The sequence below is a fragment of the Anomalospiza imberbis genome, assembly GCF_031753505.1.
Source record: "Anomalospiza imberbis isolate Cuckoo-Finch-1a 21T00152 chromosome W unlocalized genomic scaffold, ASM3175350v1 scaffold_31, whole genome shotgun sequence".
NCBI classification, from domain to species: Eukaryota; Metazoa; Chordata; class Aves; order Passeriformes; family Viduidae; genus Anomalospiza; species Anomalospiza imberbis.
In genome coordinates this window covers 6,945,421-6,969,538 of record NW_027099315.1, presented here as the reverse complement: position 1 = coordinate 6,969,538, position 24,118 = coordinate 6,945,421, and the positions used below count along the sequence as shown (strand labels likewise).

The 24,118-nt window shown below is 45.2% G+C and overlaps 3 long non-coding RNA genes across 3 annotated transcripts in view; 2 read left to right on the top strand and 1 right to left on the bottom strand.

Moving 5' to 3' along the window:
- The window catches only part of LOC137465577 (uncharacterized), a 419,327-nt gene that overhangs the window by 28,803 nt on the left and 366,406 nt on the right, over positions 1-24,118 (bottom strand). The gene's annotated exons all lie outside the window — the stretch shown is intronic.
- LOC137465576 (uncharacterized) overlaps positions 1-24,118 on the top strand; it is a 234,580-nt gene that overhangs the window by 179,826 nt on the left and 30,636 nt on the right. The window lies entirely within an intron of this gene.
- LOC137465594 (uncharacterized) lies at positions 626-2,804 on the top strand. Its single transcript, XR_010994714.1, has 2 exons — positions 626-2,261; positions 2,693-2,804. It is a non-coding gene; the product is annotated as an uncharacterized lncRNA (long non-coding RNA).

Genomic DNA, 24,118 nt, shown 5'->3' with positions numbered 1-24,118 from the left:
TATTCGCCCACCCGGCAGAGGCTTTACAGGGTGCCATTTGCATGGGGTGCCGCTGGGGGTTGGGAACTGGCTTGGTTGTGTCAGGGTCCTAGAAGGTGTGGGGTTGCCGGATGTACTCGTCAAGCCAGCAGAGGTGCTGGGCATGGATCGCACGGGTTTGCCGCTGAGGAGCGGACTGGCACAGTGGCGGAGCTACCGGGGGTGGCTCCCAGCCTGCTAAGGTCCCGAGTCCCAGATGGTATCCTCGGACCCGGCAAGCGGGTCGAGAGGGAGAGAGAGAGAAAGAGAGAAAGAGGGAGAAAGTGAGCAAAAGGGGAGCCAAGGATTGCCCCCAGGGTCCCTGTGTCGGTGGCTGTCTGCAAGTTCCTCCCCCCCCTCCCACTAGGGCAGGGTCCGCCCTTGCCAGGGCCACTGTGGTGCAGTGGCAGCAGCGGGGGAATGGTGAGGGACAGTGTTGAAAGCACTGCTGTAAAAAGAGGAAGAGGGGCCAGCGCTAGAGATAAGATCAAGGCAGAGATAGCCTTAATCTCTCGCTGGCTCTCCAAACCTCACAAAGTTGGTTATTTTTACAGCAAGATTTCTTTTTTTCTTTCTGTTTCTTTTCTTTTTTCTTGCTGTCAAGAGGAGAAGGGGGCTTTTGTTCTGAGGAATGAGTCTGTAATGTTAAAACAGTTAAATGTTGCCCAAAGGGTAAAAAGCAACAGATGTAATTCATCTCGTGTTAAAATCGGCCTGGCCTTTCTTGTTTAACTAATTGTGGCTCACCAAAAAAGATGAATTTGCCACTGCAGCTGTTAGCACAGTTGGATACAAGAAGAAGAGGCAGCTGTGGAAAAAGCTTTTTGCTAAACCTGGGAAGTTTTGGAAAAAGTTGATGTAGTATTGTCTTCCTTTTGTCACTGTCCCTGTGCTATTAAGAAGTCCTTTTCAGGTACTACTGAAGCAGCAATCCGAACCAGGGAAAGAGAGTGGATTCATGCCAGTAGAATCAAAAGACTTGTGAAGGAACCTGAGGAATGGACTATCACATCTAAACCTGGTGATATCATATTGAATTTCAAATGGGGACTGGGTGGTAATGGTTTGGGAAGACCCAAATGATTCAAAGAATGTACAAAGAATCACACCTCATTGGGAGATAAGGCCAAGCTTACATCACTGGTTTCAAGTACTGCCTGAATAAGCCCTGAGACACCTCTGACACCTCCTTTGGTAGGAATACTTCCACTTCAAACAAGAGAATCAGGACTGTTTTGGTCAAATAGTTCTTATATTCTGGCCTTAGCCTGTGACTTGTACAGGGAAGAAGGGAAATTACAATTTCCATCAGTGCCATACTGTATACTCTGTTTGATTCATCCCAATGCTGGACACGCTAGCTGGGTTATAAGTAAATTTTTAAATTGTGGGAATAATTGGTCTTGTAGTTCACAAAATCTATGCTCTCGCTGCAGGAAGTGTGGAGTACTAAATCTATCCTCTATCCAGATAGAACTAAGAACAACTGAAATAATAACTGTGCTTAGTGGATGGAAATTATTAGTGCCTGTTGAATGATAGATACCTGAGAAATGGGGGGAAACCACAGTTAAGGAGTGTCAAAAACTATTTGCCTAGAAATTAGTAAAAAGGAAGTAACAAAGGAAAAAGAGGGCAATCGTGGGTTGACCACTGTACTCGCCACTGAGAAGATCATATACACCTGCTATGGGTTGCGACCCCATAGGCGGAGGAGGTGGGGGTATAAGCCATACCAGATCTCTGTTATTCCTTTTTCTGTCACTCATTTGTTGTCTTTTCTCTTTCGGGATACCGGCAAGATCTTGTCACAAATGCTACCGAAAGCATTACATGGAAAGAAAACAAAGTTCCTCTTTCATTACACACACCCATGTCAACAGTCACTGTTATAACCCATCCAAATTAAGTACCTGCAGTCAAAATGGGGAAAAATATTGGATTACAAGAAACTTAGGAAAAAGTGGCAATAGACGGGGAATTGAATGTCCAAAAGGTGAGAGATGGATTTCTTTTACATTTGATGTTAGGGATACAGTCCAAGATTTAGTAAAAGAACAATTAGTAAACAAAAAGGTAAAACCAGCTCAGCAATCTAACTCTGTATTGCCCCCAAATTATATGCTGAATCGTAATATAAGACTCCAAGCAGTTATAGAGATGATAACAAACAAAGCTGCTCAGGCATTGGAATTAATATCAAGTCAGCAAAGCCAAACATAAACTGTACTGTATCAGAATAGGTTGGTGAAACAGGGGCTAAAAATAAAAGGGTGGCTGGACAGGAACAAACGCAGATCCAAACCAATGTGGTTAATCCGACGTTCTCTGTTTATTGTTTACAGACAGTAGTTTTTATACACTTCTAGATAGTTTACAATCGTGAGCACACTCTCATTGGCAAGCAAACATTGTTTGTTCCTGTCTTAAGGTGGCTAAAGTTTCACCCTGCAGACCTATACTAATTCACACCTAGATAGCTCAGTACATTCGGTTATACCTTAACATAATTTCTGACTGTGCCACAAATTTATTCTTAACTGCGCCACAGGCTTTCAGGCCTCACCGAGGCCCACATCTGAGGCCGAGGCTGGGGTAGCTCAACCTTCACTCTAAACATATAAATCATGCACATCCAGATCGTGACCCATTTCTCTCAGAAATTCCTCTACAGGTTGGCTTTAGACTATTTATTGGCTAAAGAAGGGGGTGTTTGTGGAAAGTTTAATAGATCAGATTGTTGAAAATAGATGACAATGGGGATGTCATCCTGGGAAAAGCAAAAATATCAGAAAAATACCCCCCAGTATTGGTCCAAAATTGGAAAATAATGTTTAAAACTAGTGGGTGGGGTAATGTATTTTGGATAGGATGGTGGAAGAAATTAGGATTCTTCCTTTTATGTGTTACAACTATTTTGATATTTCTTCTGTGTTTAATCCCATTTTATTTGATTACCAGCATAGTCTAAAGAATGCAGGTCGACAAGAAATATTGCTCAAGCCAAATGATTTATAAAGAATAAGAGGGGGGATTGCGAAAAATGCATATTATATTATTTACTCTTTGCAAATGTTAAAATGAATACTATATGTGTTATGTTGGAAAGTTATGCTGTATTAATCTCTTTTAAGTAGTGTGGTAAATATAGTTTTTAGCCTATAGCATAATATTAAAATAGAAACCATGCAATGTAAGATACTTTTTGTAACTAGCTCAAGGAATTGATAAGATATAAGGGGTAATGCTTTGTTAGCAAGGTATGCTTTGTGGCAGAGTACAAGGCACCCAGATGTCCATAACTCTTGACTTTTTACTGTCTCTTATTATCCTAATTTTCATTGCTATTTTCATTACTATTAAACTTCTAAAATTTTAACACAAGTGAATGGCGTTTTTCACAGTACAAATGCCACTGATTTGCAGAAAAAAACTCCACAACTTGTAAAAGTTGTAAAGCCAGTATGTGGGATAGCTCCCCCAAAGGACATGTGCACCCCCAAAAATTCCCAAGTCTATTTTATCCCCTAACCTGTTGCATATGCATTAAACTGTCTTATCAATTTTATGAGCCTGCGCAGTTCTTCAGTCACATAGTTGTAATGTGGTGCTTGTAGCCCAGATTCAGTTTTTCCATCTGCTTCTGCCCCAAGGTGGGGGGGGGGAGGGTGTTTGTTGTAAGCAGCACCTGGAAGGGGCCTTTAAAGCAAGCAGTTAGTGGAGGGTTTTTCCATGATTTAATCAATATCCAGTTTCCTGGGTTAATACCATGTTTTTTACAGTTCAGTGGGGAAGTTTTGGGAATGTAGCCCTTTTTCCTTAGTTCTTCTAGGGTAGTTGTTACTGTTTCTATATATTTTTGCATTGTCGTTCCCCCTTCTTGATGTTCCCCAATACTGAATAGGGTAAGCAAGAAAGGCAACCCAAACAACATTTCACAAGGAGAGACCCCTAGATCTGTTCTGGGTCTCATTCTTATTTGTAATAGGGCTAGTGGTAAACATTTGACTTAATTCCATTGGGTTTCTAAGACCAATTTTGTTTAAATATTCTTTAAGGTTTGATTCACCCTCTCGACCCTCCCTGAACTCTGAGGGTGCCAGGGGGTGTGTAACTCCCACTTTATTCCCAGGGCCCTGATGACTTGTTGCAGAACAGTGGATGTAAACTGGGGGCCACGGTCCAAATGAATAATATTTACTAGCCTGTATCTCGGAATAATTTCTTCCGAGAGAACTTTTGTCAGTTTGGGCTGACTTCCTTCTCATGGGGAACGCTTCACCCCAGTGGGTTAGATGGTCATCTATGACCAACAGGTGTTTATATCCTTGGGCTGGAGTTAATCCTCCTACCCCCCCACCTAGTGGAACTTCCCTTAGGGGAAACAACCTGTCCGGATTTACTTCTGGCCTTACACCACTTTTTGATCTGGTATTACAGTAATGGCCAGCATCTGAAGGGTCATTCGACTGTCTCATTAGGTCTTTGTTATCATTTTGGAAGAGTTCAATTGTTAGGTTGGAGGATATATCCAGAGGTTTTTTTCTCAGGGAAAGGTGTTGTATCCTGACTTACAGGTGGAGCCAGCGACAGGTTAGTGGATGTAGGACATGGCGGGGGAAAAGCATCAAGGGGTGTGTTATGCGTATTTTAGATAATTTGTGCTTGTGAGAAATAGATGTATGAACTATGTTATATTGGTAAGAAATATTCCTTTAAGTTTTTTTTAAGCACTCAAGCCGGGGATGGGAAGGTTGCTTCACATTATTTCAAAACCACCGCAGCTGGCAGCAGGGAGAAAAGGACCTAATTTGCAAACGAATGGACATAGCCGCTGGGAGATGGGTGCTTTGCCAAGGTAATCTGAGGAACACCCAGGTGATGAATACTTGGTAAATATCTCAGATTAAGATAGGACAGAGCCATCAAGAAGATGCATGATGCATCTCAATGCATCTTTACTCGGTCTTCCCTCTTTCACTTCCCCTTCCCTTCCCAGTCGGACTCCTTATGCAGAGGCCAGAACCGTGGTAATAGGAGGTCTTTGCTCAATTTGGGGCTCAGAGCTTCCTGAGCTGCTGGCCCCGTCTCATACACACTCTACGTACACACACTCGCCCCCCCCCCCCCCACCCCCCCCCCCCCCGTTCCCATCCCCTCAAGCCCTCGCCATGCCTGTGGATGGGTGATACTTACCGGCTCCACAGTGCCTCATGTGTGCCTCAGGCCTTTTTCCATGGATATTGAAGCATGGAGGATGGAGTTTGAGATAGAAAAAAATGAGGACTGGCATAATAGATAATTAGATGATTTATTAAAGGAGGCTCAAAAGATTTATGTCCAGCGAGATGAAGAAAAAGCTAAAGTGAAAGCAAAAATTATGGTAACCACTATGTGAGAAAGTAATTTCCAAAAGAGTCTAAAACCCCCAAGCACCACTCCTAGACATGAAAGTCGTAAAGACAAGAGAAAGGAAAAGAACAGAGCCCCAGTACAAACCAAATCTCAGGAGCATTCTAGAAATACCTGTTTTTACTGTGGGGTCGAAGGACATTATAAAAGAAATTGCCCAGATCGGATAAAAGATATTAAAATCTTCTGAGAGATGAGCCCAGAGGAGGAGAGATGAGCCCAGAGGAGGAATAGGGAAGTCATAAGTGAAATGAAGAGGGCTTATGCCTTTATTAATGTTCAGCTCTTCATTAAAAAGATCAGCTGGGCAGGGGTCCCGAACAGAGCTCGCCCCCGTAGGGTCAGTCACTGAAGTCCAGAGCAGCAGCTGTCCCTTCTTCTACCCTGTGGCACAACCGGTGGCCAAAGGGTGAGGAGGCGTGGAGTGCAGAGTCTGTTGCTGGAGTCCAGAACAACAGCTGTCCCTGCTCCTTCCCTGGTGGCAGCACCAGGGGGCTCTGTCTCTTCTATCTTCACTTGCCCCACCCCACCCTTGTCTAGTCACTTTTAGGTTATGGTGACAGACAAAAGTTGATCACGGGTTGTGTTTCCCTCTTCCTCGGCTAGGGCATTTATCTATCCCCCTCTACTGTGTTTAGTTCTTTATTTAGGGGTGTCTTTATCCCAAAAAAAATACTCCCATGATCCAGGGGGTTTTCTTATTTGCATGTTAGTCCCAGAATGTCAGTGTGGTGGGGGGGAAGGCAGGTTACCTTTGGGTAGTTTAGAGAAAACAAACAGAGCAATTAACTAATTAACATTTCAATATGGTAGCCAGCAGTCATTCCAGTGTTGCCATGGGAACTAGGAAGGCCCTGCCTGCCTCTCTGGGGAACACCTGGAAACTTTGTTCATAACAAATCCCTCCTCTATTTCTTTGATCGGGCTTAAGCCCGCATCAACTTACAGTCTTTGGCTTTTGAGGGATAACTTCTTTTGGCATTTGCATGCTTTTACTTATGTCTGATGATAATCTTCCTATTCTTTAGAAACTACGTAATACTTAAAAATATTCTAATTAAAAATTCTTCAGTTAACTCCTTTGGCTAAAGGACACTTATTAAACAATTACAAAGTACTTAAACCTTTTCTATGGCACTTTAACTCAGAAACTGTTATTAACACCTTACTGTATATCAGTCTCTAACAAGTCTCCTTTAAAGTTAATTTTAAGTCCTCTGGTCTCTTAATTACTGTCCATGCACAAGAGGAGGCGGGTGACACTGTTAGGTCTGGTCCGGCGTCCAGCGGTAGCACTGGTCCTTTGACTCTGGTGACATGGGTCCAGCCTTTTTCTTGGTTTCGCACCGCAGTGTGTGTGGTGAGTAGCACCTGGAAAGGTCCTTCGAATTTGGGGGTTAATGGAGTGGTGGTGTTCCAGGATTTTATCAACACCCAATCCCCAGGACTGATGTTGTGGGCATTGGTGTCCAGAGGGGAAGTTTGGGGGAGGTACCCCTTCTTTCTGAGGCCTTCTAGGGATTTTCCTATGACCTCTAAATATTTCTGAGTTGCTGCCTCCCGTTCCAGATAATCTGCTGTACTGAAAGGGGTGATTAAAAAAGGGAGCCCAAACATCATTTCATAGGGAGAGACCCCTGTGTCAGACCGAGGTCTGGTTCTGATGCACAAGAGAGCGAGAGGTAAACACCTGAGCCAATTCATCTTTGTCTCTTCAATTAATTTAGTTAACACATTTTTAAGAGTTCTATTCATCCTCTCCACTCTTCCAGAGCTTTGAGGATTCCATGGGGTGTGCAATCTCCACCTTATCCCCAGGGCTTTTGTTACTTGATGTAAAGTTTGAGCGACAAAATGTGGACCTCAGTCGGAGTCAATGCTATTGACTAGCTCATATCGTGGTACGATGTTTTCTAAGATTATTTTTGCAACTTCCTGCGCGGTCTCTTTTCTGGTTGGGTAAGCCTCCACCCAGGGAGTGAGATGATTTACGATCACTAGTAAATGTTTGTACCTCTGCACAGAGGGCATTTCAGTGAAATCTACTTGTATGTTTTGGAAAGGTCTCAAAGCCAGTTTTCCTCCCCCATGTGCTGTTTTTCTCATTACCTTTTGGTCAGTTTTCAGGCAAATCGCACACCCTCTTGTGACCGTCCTTGCCAGATCATATACTCAAAGACATAAATTTTCCCATAAAAAGTGGTAGCACAAACCTTGGATTCCCCAGTGGGTCAATTCATGTAGCTCTACTAGCACTCTTTGAGCTAGGGCTTTATTTAGGAACTTACGCCTGTCAGGAGTTAACCATTCTCCTAGTTCCTTTATTGTTTTTAATTTCTCTTTCACTGAACCATGACTCTTCTTCTTTTCTTTCTCTACTTGGTCCTACTTCTGTTTTAAAAGCTTGTAATGGATTTCTTGAGTCTAAGGCTGCTTCTTTAGCTATCTGATCTGCTAATCAGTTTCCCTTTCCTTCACGGGTGTGTCCTTTCTGATGTCCCTTTATATGCACCACAGCTATCTCTGCGGGCTTTTGTAAGGATTCTAATACTAGTTTTATCAGTTTCTCATGTACCAGGTTCTTCCCTTTGGAGTTTAGGTAGCCACGCTCCTCCCAAATTTTTCTGAAGGTATGGATGATCCCAAATGCATATTGCGAGTCTGTGTAAATAGCTCCTTGGTCTCCCTCTAAAAGGTCTAATCCTCTTTTCAAAGCATAGACTTTGCAACATTGGGCTGACCAGTTTGAGGGCAGTTTCCCTTTTTCTGCAACTTTCATGTCTTCCCCGTCTATGACAGCATATCCTGAGGCTCTTTTCCCTCCTACTACTCTTGAGGACCCATCTATAAAAAGGCATCTCCCATATGGCAAGGGTACATCTTCTAAATCCTCTCTCACTATGGTCTGCAGATTTATGAGTTCAACACAATCATGTTCTAGATCAGCCAGGGGTTCTCCGGCAAGAAATTGTGCAGGGTTTAGACATTTGGAGGTGACTAACTCTAAGTCACCTGTGTTCATTAAGATGATCTCATACCTCAATATTCTAGAGTCAGTCAACCATTGCTGAGCCTTTTGGCTTAGTACTGTTTTGAGATCGTGGGGGCTGTGGACTTTAATTTTCCCTTGCAGGGTCAACTTTTGGGCTTCTTCTATCAGGATGGCTGCTGCTGCTACGATTACTTGCAGGCAAGTTGGCCATCCTCTGGCTACTGGGTCTAGTAGTTTTGAGAGGTAGGCTATTGGCTTTTTATGTCTTCCCCATTCCTGAGTTAATACCCCATATGCAATTCCCCCTTCTGTGCTCACGAACAGGTTAAACTCTTTAAGGTCAGGCAGGCTTAGAACAGGTGCCGAGGATAGTTTCTCTTTCAAACTATTGTAGCTGTTCCTCATCCTCTTCTGTCCACTTTACAGGCTCAGAGTCTACTAATTTATCATAAATGAACTTCACGCTTTTGGTGTATTGATCTAACCACAGCTTACAATAACCAAACAGGCCTAGTAGCTTCCTTACGTCTCTCTTGGTCTTGGGAGCTGGGATAGACAGGATACCTGAGATTCTCTCAGGACTTAGTTACTTATACCTTTCTCCAATTGTGTGACCTAGGTAGGTCACTTCAGATTCTACAAATTGTAGTTTTTCTTGGGATACTTTTAGGCCGTTTTCTCCCAGGAAATTTAGGAGTCGAACACTGGTGGTTTTGACCTGGTCTCGCTCTTCCCCAGATACTAATAAGTCATCTACATACTGTAAGATCTGAACATTTTCCTCAGGAGTGAACTGCCCTAATAGTTCCTCTAGTGCTTGCCCAAAGAGGTTTGGGGATTCTGTAAACCCCTGTGGGAGGCGTGTCCACCTTAGCTGTTGCTTTCTCCTTCTATCAGGATCTTCCCACTCAAATGCAAACCAGTCACGACATTCTTCTGCCAGCGGGCATGCCCAGAAGGCATCTTTTAAATCTATAACTGTGAACCAGGCATGCTCCCTTGGAATTTGGCTTAAAGGGTATAGGGGTTGGATACCACAGGGTGTCTGGTAACAGTCTTCTTGTTTACTTCCCTTAAGTCTTGAACTAGCCTGTATTTCCCTTCTGCTTTTCTTACGGCTAGTATAGGAGTGTTATGGGGGGACATGCATGATTCTAGAATACCTTGTTCTAATGGTCGTTTGATCACTGGGGTTAATCCTCTCCTGCCTTCAGGGGATATTGGGTATTGCTTGGCTTGGATAGGGGGTGTATCTCTTTTCATTTATTTTTTTTTTTTTGGCGTGATGTTCAAGTATCCACACTTACTTTCTTCTGCCCATACTCTGGGGTCTATTTCCTCTATGTCTCTCTGGGTCAGCCTCATGACCTGGACTACCATCCTCCCATCTCTTGGGAGGATCCCTAACCCCAACTGAACTTGCAAGTCTCTTCCCAAGAGATTACATGAGATTCGATCCTAAATTTGGTAGGTAGATAAAGTCTGCCAAACATTGTCTTGAATTCCCCTTGATTTCTATATTCTCAACTATAGATGCTTTAAATGGTCTTCCCTCTGCCCCTAAAACCTCACAGACCTTCTTCCCAATGGTGACTCCTACTGGTAACTTGTTTATACTAGACTTATCTGCCCCTGTGTCAACTAAGAACTCAAATTTCCACTTTAAATGGTGCCTCTATTTAAAATGGAATATACAGACAGGCAATTAAAGCTCATCTGGTCCCTTCCCACAACTTAGAATTTTGAATCTCTTGACAGAACGTAATCTCTTTTAACTAAACTCCCACTCTTGGTACTACCATCTTGACACTTTGTATTGTCTCTTGGCTAGGACAATCACTAGTCACACTCACATATATTGTCTTTTGTTCTCTTTCTGTTCGGTCTAAGTTTTGGACTTCCTCCTGGACTTTTTAGGCTTGGACCCCTGCTAAGTCTTGCCTAAACTCTTACTTGGCCTTCTGCCCAACCTTCTTACTAGGCTTGGGAAGCTTGGTCTCCTGGCCGAGGTAAGGTCGAACGTCCTGCCGAGCCTTACCCTCGAACTCCAGGAAAGCCCCCTTGCCGGACTCTACTACTAGGCTTGGGAAGCTTGGTCTCCCTGCCGAGGTAAGGTTGAACGTCCTGCTGAGCATTACACTCGAACTTCAGACAAGCCCCCTTGCCTGACTCTCCTACTAGGCTTGGGAAGCTTGGTCTCCCTGCCGATGTAAAGTCGACCCTCCTGCCGAGCCTTACACCTGAACTCTGGCCAAGCCGCCTTGCCTGACTCTGCTACTATGCTTAGCTTGCTTACCTTCCTGCCTTTATCCTTACTCGGGTTCATGCCTGCTCTGCCGGGGACATCCTGCCGTTCCTTCCAGGCACATTCCTCTACCTGCTCTGCCGGGGACCTCCAGTCCTGTGTGCCAGGGACATCTTACCTGCCTTGTTATCTAGTCCTCCCTGCTGGGGACATGCCCTCTGCCTGGCGGGACTTTTTGCTCCTGCCTGCTAGGACATCCCGCCCTACCTGCCAAGGACATTCCACCTGCCCTGGTGTTCTGTCCTGCCTGCCAGGGACATGCCTGGCGGGACTTGCCGCTCTTGCCTGCTAGGACATCCCTCCGTACATGCCAGGGACATCCCACCTGCCCTGCTGGTGACATTGCCCATGCCCTGATTGCCAGGGACTTACTTTGCCTCTAGGGGATCCCCACAAGCCTGGAGGAGGGCCTGCTTTACTTCTAAGGAGACGCCTCAGTCACTCCTCTATTCCTCTCTCTTCCCCCCGTTCCCGGCCGGCCCCTTCGCAGGAGACCAGAAACACAGTACTAGCAGGTCCATCTCACTTTGGGGGTCCGTGCTGCCGGCCCCCGTCTCAATCACTCATTCACTCGCTCATCTCCCAGTTTTTCTTACCGTTCCGACGCACGTCTCATGCTGATCCGAGGGTCCGGAGGTAGCCAGCAACTCCTGAGAGTCCCTCGAAGCAGGTGGTCGAGCTGTCCAGCTGTCCGGGGGGTCCTCTTCGGGCATGGCTATCCCGGATCGAGCCCCCAACTGAAATGAACAGGGCTAGTGCCTTTATTAATGTTCAGCTCTTCATTAAAAAGATCAGCTGGGCAGGGGTCCTGAACAGAGCTCGCCCCCGTTGTTGTAGCTCTTCCAGGTTGCCGGAAGGAAGGAGGCGTGTAGGGTCTGTCGCTGAAGTCCAGAGCAGCAGCTGTCCCTTCTTCTACCCTGTGGCACAACCGGTGGCCAAAGGGTGAGGAGTGCAGAGTCTGTTGCTGGAGTCCAGAACAACAGCTGTCCCTGCTCCTTCCCTGGTGGCAGCACCAGGGGGCTCTCTGTCTCTTCTATCTCCACTTGCCCCACCCCACCCTTGTCTAGTCGCTTTTAGGTTATGGTGACAGACAAAAGTTGATCACGGGTTGTGTTTCCCTCTTCCTCGGCTAGGGCATTTATCTATCCCCCTCTACTGTGTTTAGTTCTTTATTTAGGGGTGTCTTTATCCCAAAAAAAATACTCCCATGATCCAGGGGGTTTTCTTATTTGCATGTTAGTCCCAGAATGTCAGTGTGGTGGGGGGGAAGGCAGGTTACCTTTGGGTAGTTTAGAGAAAACAAACAGAGCAATTAACTAATTAACATTTCAATATCGGTAGCCAGCAGTCATTCCAGTGTTGCCATGGGAGCTCGGAAGGCCCTGCCCACCTCTCTGGGGAACACCTGGAAACTTTGTTCATAACAATAAGGTCTATCTTCTGGGGGTCAAATACCATCTAGAGTCTGTGATAACTTTAAAAGTGGGTCCCCAAGAAGAAAAATTAGAATTTGTGGTAAGCAAAGAGGCAGAAAGAACCTGCCTATTAAATATTCCAAAAGGTTATAGTGTAAGTAAGGACACTGTAAAAGTAACAGTGTCGGAGTGCAGGACATCCCTCTGGCTGCCCTGGCTGTCTCAAGACCCTGGCAGGGGTCTCGGACACCCTGGCATGAAGTCAAAAACATCTGTGGCTTCAATTTTTGCCTGTGGAAAAAGCTGTCAATTTTATATGAGGGATTACAAGCCACAAGGGTTTGAGTAGTGTGATAGTGAAATTAACACAGGGTGAAAAATAGAATTTTGGGGTTCAGGGAACAAAATGGAGGGATTTGGGCGTGTCCTGACCTTCTTCTTGTTCTTCTTGTGCTCCATGTCTTGCTGTGATAGTGACACTTTTCTATTTGTTTGAGGTAGAGACACACTGTCCAACATAGATCTTAGTTATTGGTACGGGAACTGTAAACGCGGTACACATAGTTTTGAGTATATAATGTGGGAGCCGCCCAAGGCTCGGGGCAGAATGACATGGCTGCGTTGCTGAGAGGATGATGTTTGTAAATCAGAAGAAATAAACAACCTTGAAAAATCAATCAGAAACATTCCAGGCTTCTTCTTTGTGTCGGGCTAGGGAAGCAAAGACTCTTTTTGATCTCTCGGGGTCACTCTGACCCTAGGAACCATGAGAGAAATCGACAACTGGCATCCTCCTGGGTGGGCAGACCCAGCCAAGGCACTGCTTCACCAGCTGAGCAGAACATCAGACATCGAACCCTAGCCCGAGAAGAAAAATCCTGAGGAGATCAGCCTGAACCCCTGCAGAGAGCAAACCACTGCAAATTCGGACAGGAACGGAGGCGGTTCAAAGATCCAGGATCTCCTCCACCTGTTATCTACTGGCCAGAGACCAGGAAACTTTCCGGAGTGACTTTGCAGACGACACAGTTCTTGGTGAGATCAGTCAAAATAAGAACATGGGGGGACTTGATCCCAGGGTGATATTTGAGCCAGGATTTTGGCAGGAAGTTAATAGGCATCTTTATCATTTAGTAACAAAGGGAGATGAAACGGCCGTGAAGCTTTTGGCTCCAGCCAGGGAGATGTTGGAGGCAGTTTCAAAGAAACCCATTATCCATGAGGAGGCAGTCAGAGAACTGCTGCGATGCTTGGATATTCATAAATCTATGGGACCAGATGGGATCCATCCCAGGGTGATGAGAAAGCTGGCAGATGGGCTTGCGAAGCCACTGTCCATCATTTACAAACAGTCTTGGCTCACTGGCGAGGTTCCAGATGACTGGAAGCTGGCCAGTGTGACACCAATTCACAAAAAGGGTTGGAAGGAGGATCCTAGTAATTATAGAACGGTCAGCCTGACCTCAGTACCTGGCAAGATAATGGAGCAATTTTTGCTGAGTGACATCATGCAGCATCTACAGGATGGCCAGGGTATCAGACCTAGTCAGCATGGGTTTAGGAGGGGTAGGTCGTGTTTGACAACCTAGAGTACTGTGTCCAGTTCTGGGCCCTTCAGTTTAGGAAGGATGTTGAGATGCTTGAGCATGTCCAGAGGTGTCGCTGTTGAGGCAGGATGGGAACGAAAGAACTCCAGTTCAGAAGGCAAGAAGAAAACTGATTTATTTCAGATACATCGCACTATTTATAGAGAACATCATGCAGACTAATTTCATTGGTCTTAAAGTAAAAACACCTCACACCATTGGTGTGCTCTGAATGACGCACGGTGGCAGAACATATCTATAAACAATGTGAACAACAAGAGAGATAAGGAATTATTTACACTCCTTTGAAACTCTTTCGCAGGCCCAGCCTGGTTAGAAACCTCTATTTTTCTCTCTGACTGAACTGAAAATATCCATACAGAGGAGGGCAACAAGGTTGGTGAGGGGCTTGGAACACAAGCCCTATGAGGAATGACTGAGGGAGCTGTGGTTGTTTAGCCTGGAGAAAAGGACACTCAGAGACAACCTTATCACTCTCTACAACTTCCTGAAGGGTGGTTGTAGTCAGGTGGGGGTTGGTGTCTTTCTCCAGGCAGCAACTGACAGAACCAGAGGTCATAGTCTCAAGCTGTGTCAAAGAAAATATAGGTTAGATAATAGGAAAAAGTTTTTCACACAAAGGGTGATAAAGTACTGGAATGGTCTGCCCGGGGACGTGGTAGAGTCACCATCCCTGGATGTGTTTAAAAAAAGACTGGATATGGCACTGGGTGCCATGGTGTCGTGATTTGACACGGAAGTGAATTTTTTTCAGGAAGTTGGGTCAAACCAATCAGAGGTCAGGTTTGGATATTGGCACCTGGAGTGACCACTGTAGGTATGGACACGTCTCTGAGAACACAGGGGGTTAAAAGCAAGAACTCCCAGGGGAACTGTCTCACTCTGGTTCCGGTCGTCGGAGAGTGCAGACTCTCCCCTGCCCAGCCACAGGCTGGGTGGGGGAGGAGAAGCCTTGCAGCCTGAGGGAGGTAGGACCGGGGGGCTGAAAGACTGGAACCGGGCCAGCTCCTGTGGATGGAAGGGTGGAGAGAAACGGAGATGTCTTTGTTCCCCCCCCCCCTCCCCCACCCCCAGAGGGAAGAGACAGAGGGCCTGACAGCACCTGGAAATTTAATTTGCCAGCAGAGGAGAAGGAGAAGGGGGGAGAGGTGCCCAGCCTTGGGAGTTAAGCTCTGGGCAGAGATTTCAGCTGTCCAGGGAGTCTGAACTTTTAACCCTTTCCTGGGAAATGAAGGCTTTGTAAAATATTATTCCACCTCAATTTGAAGTAGAAGAGAGACAGTCTGGGATCTGAGGTCTTGGAAGAGGAAATTTTTGGGTGGAAGGAGATGATGGAGTGGCTTTTGGCTGGACTTTTCTTGTTAGCCATAGACTGAACCAATTCCTCCTGCAGCAGAGACTGCATTTTTAGGGGGATGCAGTGGTGGGCCAAGAGACCTGTTTCAGTGACTACCAACACAGGAGTGGAGAGAACAGAGGAAAGCTGAGGAGGGTGTGGTGATGCCCTCTGTCTTCAGGAAGAAGAGGGTGTGGTGATGCCCCCTGTCCTCAGGAAGAAGATGATCTCTGTTCTTGAGACCCTCGGCCCCAGGGGAGGAAGGAAATGGGGGGGACTGTAGTCCCAAGATGAGAAGCTGAACTGTTGTCTCTTTTGGTCCTTGGCAAAGCATCCTTAAAGGAGCCCTATGAGCAGTCTGTCCATGCACAGTGGTGAGAGCACTGTGACATGGAAAGGAGAGTGTCACACTGGCAGATTTTCTCCGGGCAGTTGCCATGTGTGACATGGAAACACAAGGGTGGCAATTGTTTTTCCTGGGGGAGTCTGTGGTGCAAGAGAGACTTCTCTCTCCCTTGATGGACTGAGTATTGATTATCTGAAGGGTGGCAACTTGATCAGGAATCCTGGGTGGTGCCTCATTGTGGTTTTTTTGGAAATTGGGTGGGAGGAGGAGGAGTGTTTTGGAGGGTCATCATCCTGGATTTAGTGTGTGTGTCTTTTATAGTAGCAGTAGTTTAATAAAGTTTTTTCCCTTTGTTATTAAGCTTGGGTCTGCTCTGCTCTGTTCCTAATCGCATCTCACAGCACTTATTTGGGAAGGCGTATTTTCATGGAGGCGCTGGCATTGCACCAGCATCAAACCATGACACATGGCTTAGTTGAGGTGTCAGGGAACAGGTTGGACTCGATGATCTTTACGATCTCTTCCAACCTTGTGATTCTTTGATTCTGTGATTTGTGAACTTAACATAACCAACAGCTGAGTCTGTGGAGGGGCTTTGATGTCAGAAGAATGGCCATGGAAAGGCAGCATTTTAGGCCCAATTGAGCTCCTTAAGTGGAGCCAAACAAATACAAATAGACAAAACCAACCAGAAGGGTGTACTTTAAGTGCAATAGTGATAGGGGAAGAATATCTCTGGCGCACTGTAAAAAAGTTTCTTCATGAAGTAGGAAAAACTCACTGTAAAAGATGTAAGGTTAGTAATGGAACTTCTATATTGTGGATTCCAGAGGAACCAACCCTGTACTGGACCCAGGGAAAAACAAAAAAAGGAAATTGTAAGTATAATAATTAAATTAGACTTTTTCAATGTAATGATACAGACAAGAATCCTTACTTTGGCATCTGTTCTGGTTTGAAAGCAAAACCAGTGAGAGACTCCAAGTCAGAAATACAATTTATTAAGAAAAGGGGAAAAAAACCCAAACAAAATACATGAAATAATACAAAAGAAGAACCACTGACAGAGTCAGAATACAACCTGACACCCTGCTAGTTAGGGTGGTGGTAGCAATCCAGATGAAAATGGTCTTGTTGAAGTGGTGATCCTGTAGAAAAGATCTGGTAGATTTTGTCCTCTGGAAACCTGTGGGTAAGGGCTGCTTGTTCTGTCCCAAAGCCCAGATTATATCCAGGTGGGGATGCTCAACTCCTCCCCCCAGGCTGAGCATCTCACAATGGGCTGTTATCATTCTATGAGTCATGCGATGGATCCTTGATTTCCCCTTAAACAGAAATGGCTCCCAGAGGGAGTTATCTCTGAGTCATGCTGCAAGGCATTACTGGGTCCATTAACAGGAGATAAGGAAAAAACAATGCCCCTCTGTAGCAGTCAGAGGCCCTGCAAGGCCTCCCTGGCGGTTACCCACCTAAGACAAGAAATTCATAGTCATGATGACTGGACCAAAGTAGCCCCTCTTCCATCCTCGGACCCTTGTTATCTCTCTGTAAGGCTATGGGTTGTATTCTCCTCAACCCTGGCCATTGGACAATTTCCAACACCCCAGTAGCCTACTTAAACTCCCATCTCTGCCCAGTTCAGCAGAAGAGCTGTCACTGGAAATCTTCGCAGGACCCTGATAATAAAGACGCTGCTGCGGAACTCTACACAGACTTCTCCCCTCTCAATCCTGGTGTCTGCCGAGGCACCTTTGCAAGCTCAGAGCGGAAATCAGTTAAGAGCTGAACTCACAGAGCTGAAATCACTTAAGAGTGCTCACTAAGGTTGCCTGCAGCTGGGAGCTAGCCCGAGGCACCCAGAGAGATTGTGCCTCATCAGCACAGCGCTATCGGGGACACCTACGGCGGCAGCTGCCCAGGGGGCCAGACGGACCCCCGGGGCCCCAGGCCGTGATACCTCTCCTGGTTTCAACAGCTCTTGAAGTTGGGGATAGAAAACATTCCTGTATTGTAACCTAGGACAGCACCCCAGAGATCTCCAAATTTTGGGAGAATATAGATCAACAGAAAAATTATTATTGGAAAGCTCCAGATGGCCTATTTTGGATATGTGGAAAAAGAGCCTACCCAAAACTCCCTGCTCAGTGGAAAGGGAGCTGTACTCTGGGAATCATACCGCCAGGATTTTTATTTTAGCAGGACCTGATGGTGATCAGTTAGGAATACCAGTTTATGAGGACCTTAAGAGAAATAAAAGAGATTTGATTGGAGGATTCCATAAATGGGGAGATGAGGAATGGCCTCCTGAACACATATTGGAAACATATGGGCCAGCCATCTGGGCACAAGATAGGAGTTGGGGATATCGGACCCCAATTTATATGCTAAATCATATTATAAGACTCCAAGCCACTGTAAAGATAACAAACAGAACTGGTCAAGCAATGGAATTAATATCAAGGCAACAAACCCAAACAAGGGCGGCCGTGTATCAGAACAGGTTGGCTTTAGACTATTTATTAGCTGAAGAAGGAGGTGTTTGTGGAAAATTTAATACATCAGATTGTTGTTTAAAAATAGATGTCAATGGGGATGCTGTTCTGGATATAGTCAATGATATCAGAAAAATTGCCCATGTACCTGTTCAAAAATTGGAATCAATGCTAAATACTAGCTGGTGGGATAACGTATTGGGAATAGAATGATGGAAGAAGTTAGGCGTCTTCCTTTTATGCGCTATAGCTGGTCTAATATCTCTTCCTTGTTTGATCCCCTGTTTCATTCGGCTCATCACCAGCGTAGTCCAAGTCATGCAAGTAGTGACAATGCCCATGGACCAAAAGTTGACTACATATAAAACAGCACAAAAGATTATGGTGTTAAAGAAACAAAATAATATAGAAGACCCCTTCAAAGAAGCAAGATTGATTTGTGAAAAAAATGAGCGAATAATGAAGGCTAGAAGACAAGGAACATTGCTCAAGCCAAATTATTTATAAAAAGAAAGAGGGAGGATTGTGAAAAATGCATATTATATGATTGGCTCTTCACAAATGTTAAAATGAATACTATATGGAAAGTTATGCTGTATTAACCACTTTTAAGTAGTTCTGTATTAATCTCTTTTAAGTAGTGTAGTAAATATAGTTTTTAGGCTATAGCATAATATTAAAATAGAAACTATGTGATATAAGACACTTTTTGTAATTAGCTCAAAGAATGGATAAGATAATCGAGAAATTCTTTGCATAGAGATAACAGCAACAAGACACCAAGATCGCAAGAAAAGAATTATTGCCTCCTTATCAGGAAAACCCAGACTTCGAGGGACCAAGACAATTGATTTACAAGATGAGGAGGAGAAACTGAAATTAAGCAGAAACACCCTTAGTTTGAAAGGAATGTTGGAATCATCTATGAGATATATGAATATGCAATAGGCTATTGCTTTTAAGGGTATATCCTCTGTTAGCAAAGTGTGCTTTGCAGCAGAATGCAAAGCACCAGGACGGCCGTAATTCTTTGATTTTTATTGTCTTTTATTGTCCTAACTTGGATTGTCCAAATTCTTATTGTCCTAATTTTTATTACTATTTTCATCACTATTTTATTACTATTAAACTTCTAACATTTTAATACAAGTGAAGGGGTTTTTCAAAATGTGGTTCTGGTCTCTAAGTTTTTTTGAGGTTTTAATACCTTTCTGGTCCCTAGGATTATTTTCTTATCCAGAAATAGCTCCAGTATTGTCCCTAACACATAGTTTTTACAGTAGAGGGGCACGAATTAGAATAGCTATTGTGCTGGGCTCGGTGATGATTTATAGGGAGTTTACAAAGGTAGTGGAGTCTGTTCAAGATACATATGGTTTATGGTTTCTTTGTCCTACCCTGTGTCCTAGTTCCAGTAGCATGTTTTGAGGGTTTATTAGTAATTGCACCCAGTTTGTTAGAGGAGGAGCAGGGGATGAGGCTTTTCAGCCTTTGCTTTCCTTCTTCCCCCCTGAATCTGTTATATCATTTTTTGAGAATGTTCAGTTTACCCTGAATGTTAAAGATACCACTATCGTGGTATTTATTTTGGTAAGCTTCCTTTATATGGTCTGCAGTTTGTCTAGAATGAGGGCTGAGATGTCCAGAGGAGCTGATGAGACCCCTGACCCAGAAGTAGACCCAGGCGTGGAAAATCCTGAGTGGTGTGGAGAATGGGAAAATATGGGCCAAACCCTGAAGGAATTTTCTGACCCTGTAAACTGGGATTTTCTATGTGAACAAATTCAGAACCCAGCTGAGGTGGGGAAATACCTGAAAGAGAAGTGCCATGATGACTCTGAGGAGAAAAAGATCATTGCAACAAGGTGGGCCTTGGCCTATGCCTATCACACACTACTAGATACTGTAGGGCAGCAGATAGAGGCAGAGCAGCAGGAAGGTAAATCAGCAGCTACCCCAGTTACTAAGGCTGCAGCCAACACCCCAGCTACTCAGGTTGAAGCTAAACCAGACAGCAAGCCTAAGCCAACAGCTAAACCAGACAGTGATCCTCAACCAATGGCTGTTGCTCCTACCATGGCAGGTGGAAAACACACATTTAAATCTGATCAGCCAGTGGATGATGATGATCTGGGGGAAGGATCCTCAAAGCCAAGAACAAAATCAGAGGTCACTCTTGAGTCCTTTTCCCTGAAGGACCTTCATGGGCTAGGAAAGGATTACACTCGACGACCTGATGAATCTATAGTTAGTTGGTTAGTCCGTCTTTAGGATGCTGCAGGAGAGGCTACAATTCTGGACAGTAGTGAAGCGAGGCATTTGGGATCCCTGTCACATGATCCAGTTATCGACCAAGGAATGATGAGAGGGGCTGACTAAAGCAGGGACTAATAATAAAAAGGTGAGCTGGACAGGAACAAACGCAGATCCGAACCAATGTGGCTAATCATACTTTCTCAGTTTATTGTTTATAGACAGTAGTTTTTATGCACTTCTAGATAGTTTACAATCGTGAGAACACTCTCATTGGCAAGCAAACATTGTTTGTTCCTGTCTTAAGGTGGCTAAAGTTTCACACTGCAGACCTATACTAATTCACACCTAGATAGCTCAGTACACTGTGTTATACCTTAACATAATTTCTGACTGCGCCACAAATTTATTCTTAACTGCGCCACAGGTTTCAAGGCCTCACCGAGGCCCATATCTGAGGCCTAGGCTGGGGTAGCTCAACCTTCCCTCTAAACATATAAATCATGAACATCCAGATCGTGACCTCTTTCTCTCAGAAATTCCTCTACAGCCGACCCTAACAGTCTCTGGGCATGGATCCTGGGAAGTGTAGCACAAAGATATCTGTGTGCAGATGATGTCTATATGCAGCAAACCCAGTGGAAGACCAAGGGATTCAACGTTTAAGAGAAATGGCAGTGGCAGAGATTGTCTTCTCAGATGACCTAAATGCTGTAAATCCAGACTTGGTACCATGTACACCGGTGATGTGGCAAAAACTTTTACGACTCAGGCCACATGAATATACTTCTGCTTTAGCAATAATGAAGCAGGATGACAGTGAGGAGACCGTGCTTGATATGGCAAAGAAGCTCCGAGCATATACAGATGCTGTACATGGCCCAAGACATGCCAGAATCGCAGCTGTAGAAACATGTCTGCAGAAATTAGAAGAAAAGATAGAGAATCACAAGAAACTCAGGGAGGAGATGAAACAGGGTGTAAGAGGCTGTCTGAAGCCCCCACATTTGCCTACCGATTGCCACGAGGAGAAACCCCTTCCCCCACTACAGTTCCGGCTTGGAGAGAGTGGCAGTGCAGGTGCAGTTGCTGTACCGTTACGTTAGCTGTTCCGAACAAGGCCTGGCAAGAACTTGGCAAGGAGTTGGCAAGAACTTGGCAAGGAATTGGCAAGGACCTGGCATAGACCCATCAAGGAACAGCCTACTGCATATATGCCCACTCTCCTCTTTTAAGCTGAATGAACTTTTGTGGTGACCCTAATGGTCTCTCACTGAAGACCTCTCATTTGCCTCATTACCACTGTGACAGACAGACGGAGATCAAAAACCCTCCTCCTAAGGACTGAGACTGAGACCCCTACCATAGGGAGTGGGGAAACCACTAATGACATGACCTGCTCTTCTTCAGTAATTCCAATGGACTTATTCTTCATTGTGTTCGTCCTGCCTTGGTGGTTTCAGTGGACTCACCTGTTCCCCCGCAGCAATCACAATAGACTCTCATTGTCCTGCATGTTCCCCCCTTTATTCCTCTGTGGACTATAACTGAACCCCTGAGTTGACCAGAACTTTGAAGACTTCCCCGACACTACAAGACGGATCCCCATCGTCCGGACCACTGAGGATCTCGCCTGTGTTGGTAGCTATTCCCATCCCCCTCTTCTCTCTCTCTCTATCCTTCTATGTCCTTTCTGATCCCCACTATCGCATTTACTGTTTTGGCTCCTAATAAAGGTGCATTTGTTGTGATTAACTGATAGTCCCTTGTTGTTTGCCTTTTTGCACTTTTGGGATTGGTGAAAAGAACCATCAGAACACCCCGCACAAGTGGATCGTGACAGAGGGCTTTCTCCAAATCTTGGCAATACAGATCAGAGGTTCTGGTACCAAACACAGACGTCCCCCAGACGGGCAGAGAAGGCACACCTCACGATCTGAGCTGTGGTTCTTCCTGCGTGATTGTGGAGAAAACATGAAGAGATGGGATGCTGCTCTGGCACAACGGGTACTTGATTTGGAAGACAGCAAGACTCAGAGAGGAAGTTCCACCAAAAAGGAAGCAGCTCCAGTAGCCTGTAATTGAACTACTAGGTATGACGATGATGATGACATGTCCAATACCCTTGAAGGAACCTCCCAGGCATATGACCAGGGAAGGACGGATAACCAGGCTTAGAGGGGCCCTGCCTCTAGCCAGGTAGAGGCTAGGGAAAATTGTGTCTTTTGGACTGTGTGAATTCGTTGGCCTGGCACGCCAGAACCACAAAAATATGAGGCCTTGGTTGACACTGGTGCACAGTGCACATTAATCCCATCAACACATGTGGGGGCAGAATCTGTTTCTATTGCCGGTGTGACAGGGGCATTACAGGATTTTATTTGTTGGAAGCTGATGTGAGTCTGACTGGAAATGAGTCGAAGAAACACCCTATTGTGACTGGCCCAGAGGCCCCATGCATTTTAGGCATAGACTTCCTTCGAAGCGCATATTTCAAAGACCCAAAGGGACTCAGGTGGGTGTTTGGGATAGTGGCTGAGGAGACAGAGGGCATCAAGCAATTGAACACCTTGCCTGGACTATCAGAAAACCCGTCTGCAGTAGGACTGCTGAGGGTGGAAGAGCAATGAGTACCAATTGCCACCTCAACAGTGCCCTGCTGACAGTACAGAACAACCCAAGATGCTGTGATCCCCATCCACAAAATGATCTGCAAGCTAGAGAGCCAAGGGGTGGTCAGCAAAACCCACTCACCCTTCAACAGCCTCATTTGGCCTGTGCCCATATCTGAAGGAGAATGGAGATTTACTGTGGACTATCGGGCCTTGAATGAAGTGACTCCACCATTGAGCGCTGCTGTGCCAGACATGTTAGAGCTCCAGTATGAGCTTCAGTCTAGGGCAGCAAAGTGGTATGCCACTACTGACATTGCTAACGTGTTTTTCTCTGTTCCTCTGGCAACAGAATGCAGGCCACATTTTGCCTTCACCTGGAGGGGAGTGCAGTACACCTGGAAACGACTTCCCCAGGGGTGGAAACACAGCCCCACCATTTTGCCATGGACTGATCCAGACCACACTAGAAAAGGGTGAGGCTCCAGAACATCTGTAGTACATTGATGACATCATTGCATAGGGGAAGACAGCAGCAGAAGTGGGACATTCACATTCTCTGGACAGAGAGACATAATTCTGTTTCTCAGAAGAAGCACAGAGAAAAGAGAAAACAATCTTTATCTCTGCCCCTTTGTTTTCCCCATGTGGAATTTGGTATGGAGATTGTTTACCTGAAGTGATTGCTTGATTGGATTCTGGTGAAGATTGTTTGGGTTCAATGACCAATCGGATCTAGCTGTGTCTCAGACTCTCAGCAGTGTCACGAGTTTGTTAGTTAGTTTAGATAGGTAAATAAGAAGTATGGAGAATAGGAAAGTATCTCTTTAAATATTATATTAATGTGATATAGCATAGTTTTAATAAAGCAGATCCTTCAGCCTTCTGATCTGGAGCCAGACATCATCATTTCTTCCCTGAGTTGAGGTCTGCCACATTTTTTTACTATACAGAAGTGTTTGAGAAAGGAAAGGAAATCATCCAGATTGTCCTGAAAGCTGGCTTTGCCATCAAGAAGAGCAAAGTTAAGGAACCTGCTCAAGAGATCCAGTTCCTAGGAGTGAAGTGGCAAGATGGACGGTGTCAGATTCCCACTGAGGTCATCAACAAAATCACAGCAATGTCTCCACCAACCAACAAGAAGGAAACACAAGCTTTTGGAGAATGCACATTCCCGAGTACAGCCAGGTTGTGAGCCCTCTCTACCTGGTCACCTGCAAGAACAATTTCCACTGGGGCCCTGAACAGCAACAAGCTTTTGCCCAGATCAAGCAGGAAATTGCTCATGCAGTAGCCCTTGGCCCAGTCAAAACAAGACCAGATGTGAAGA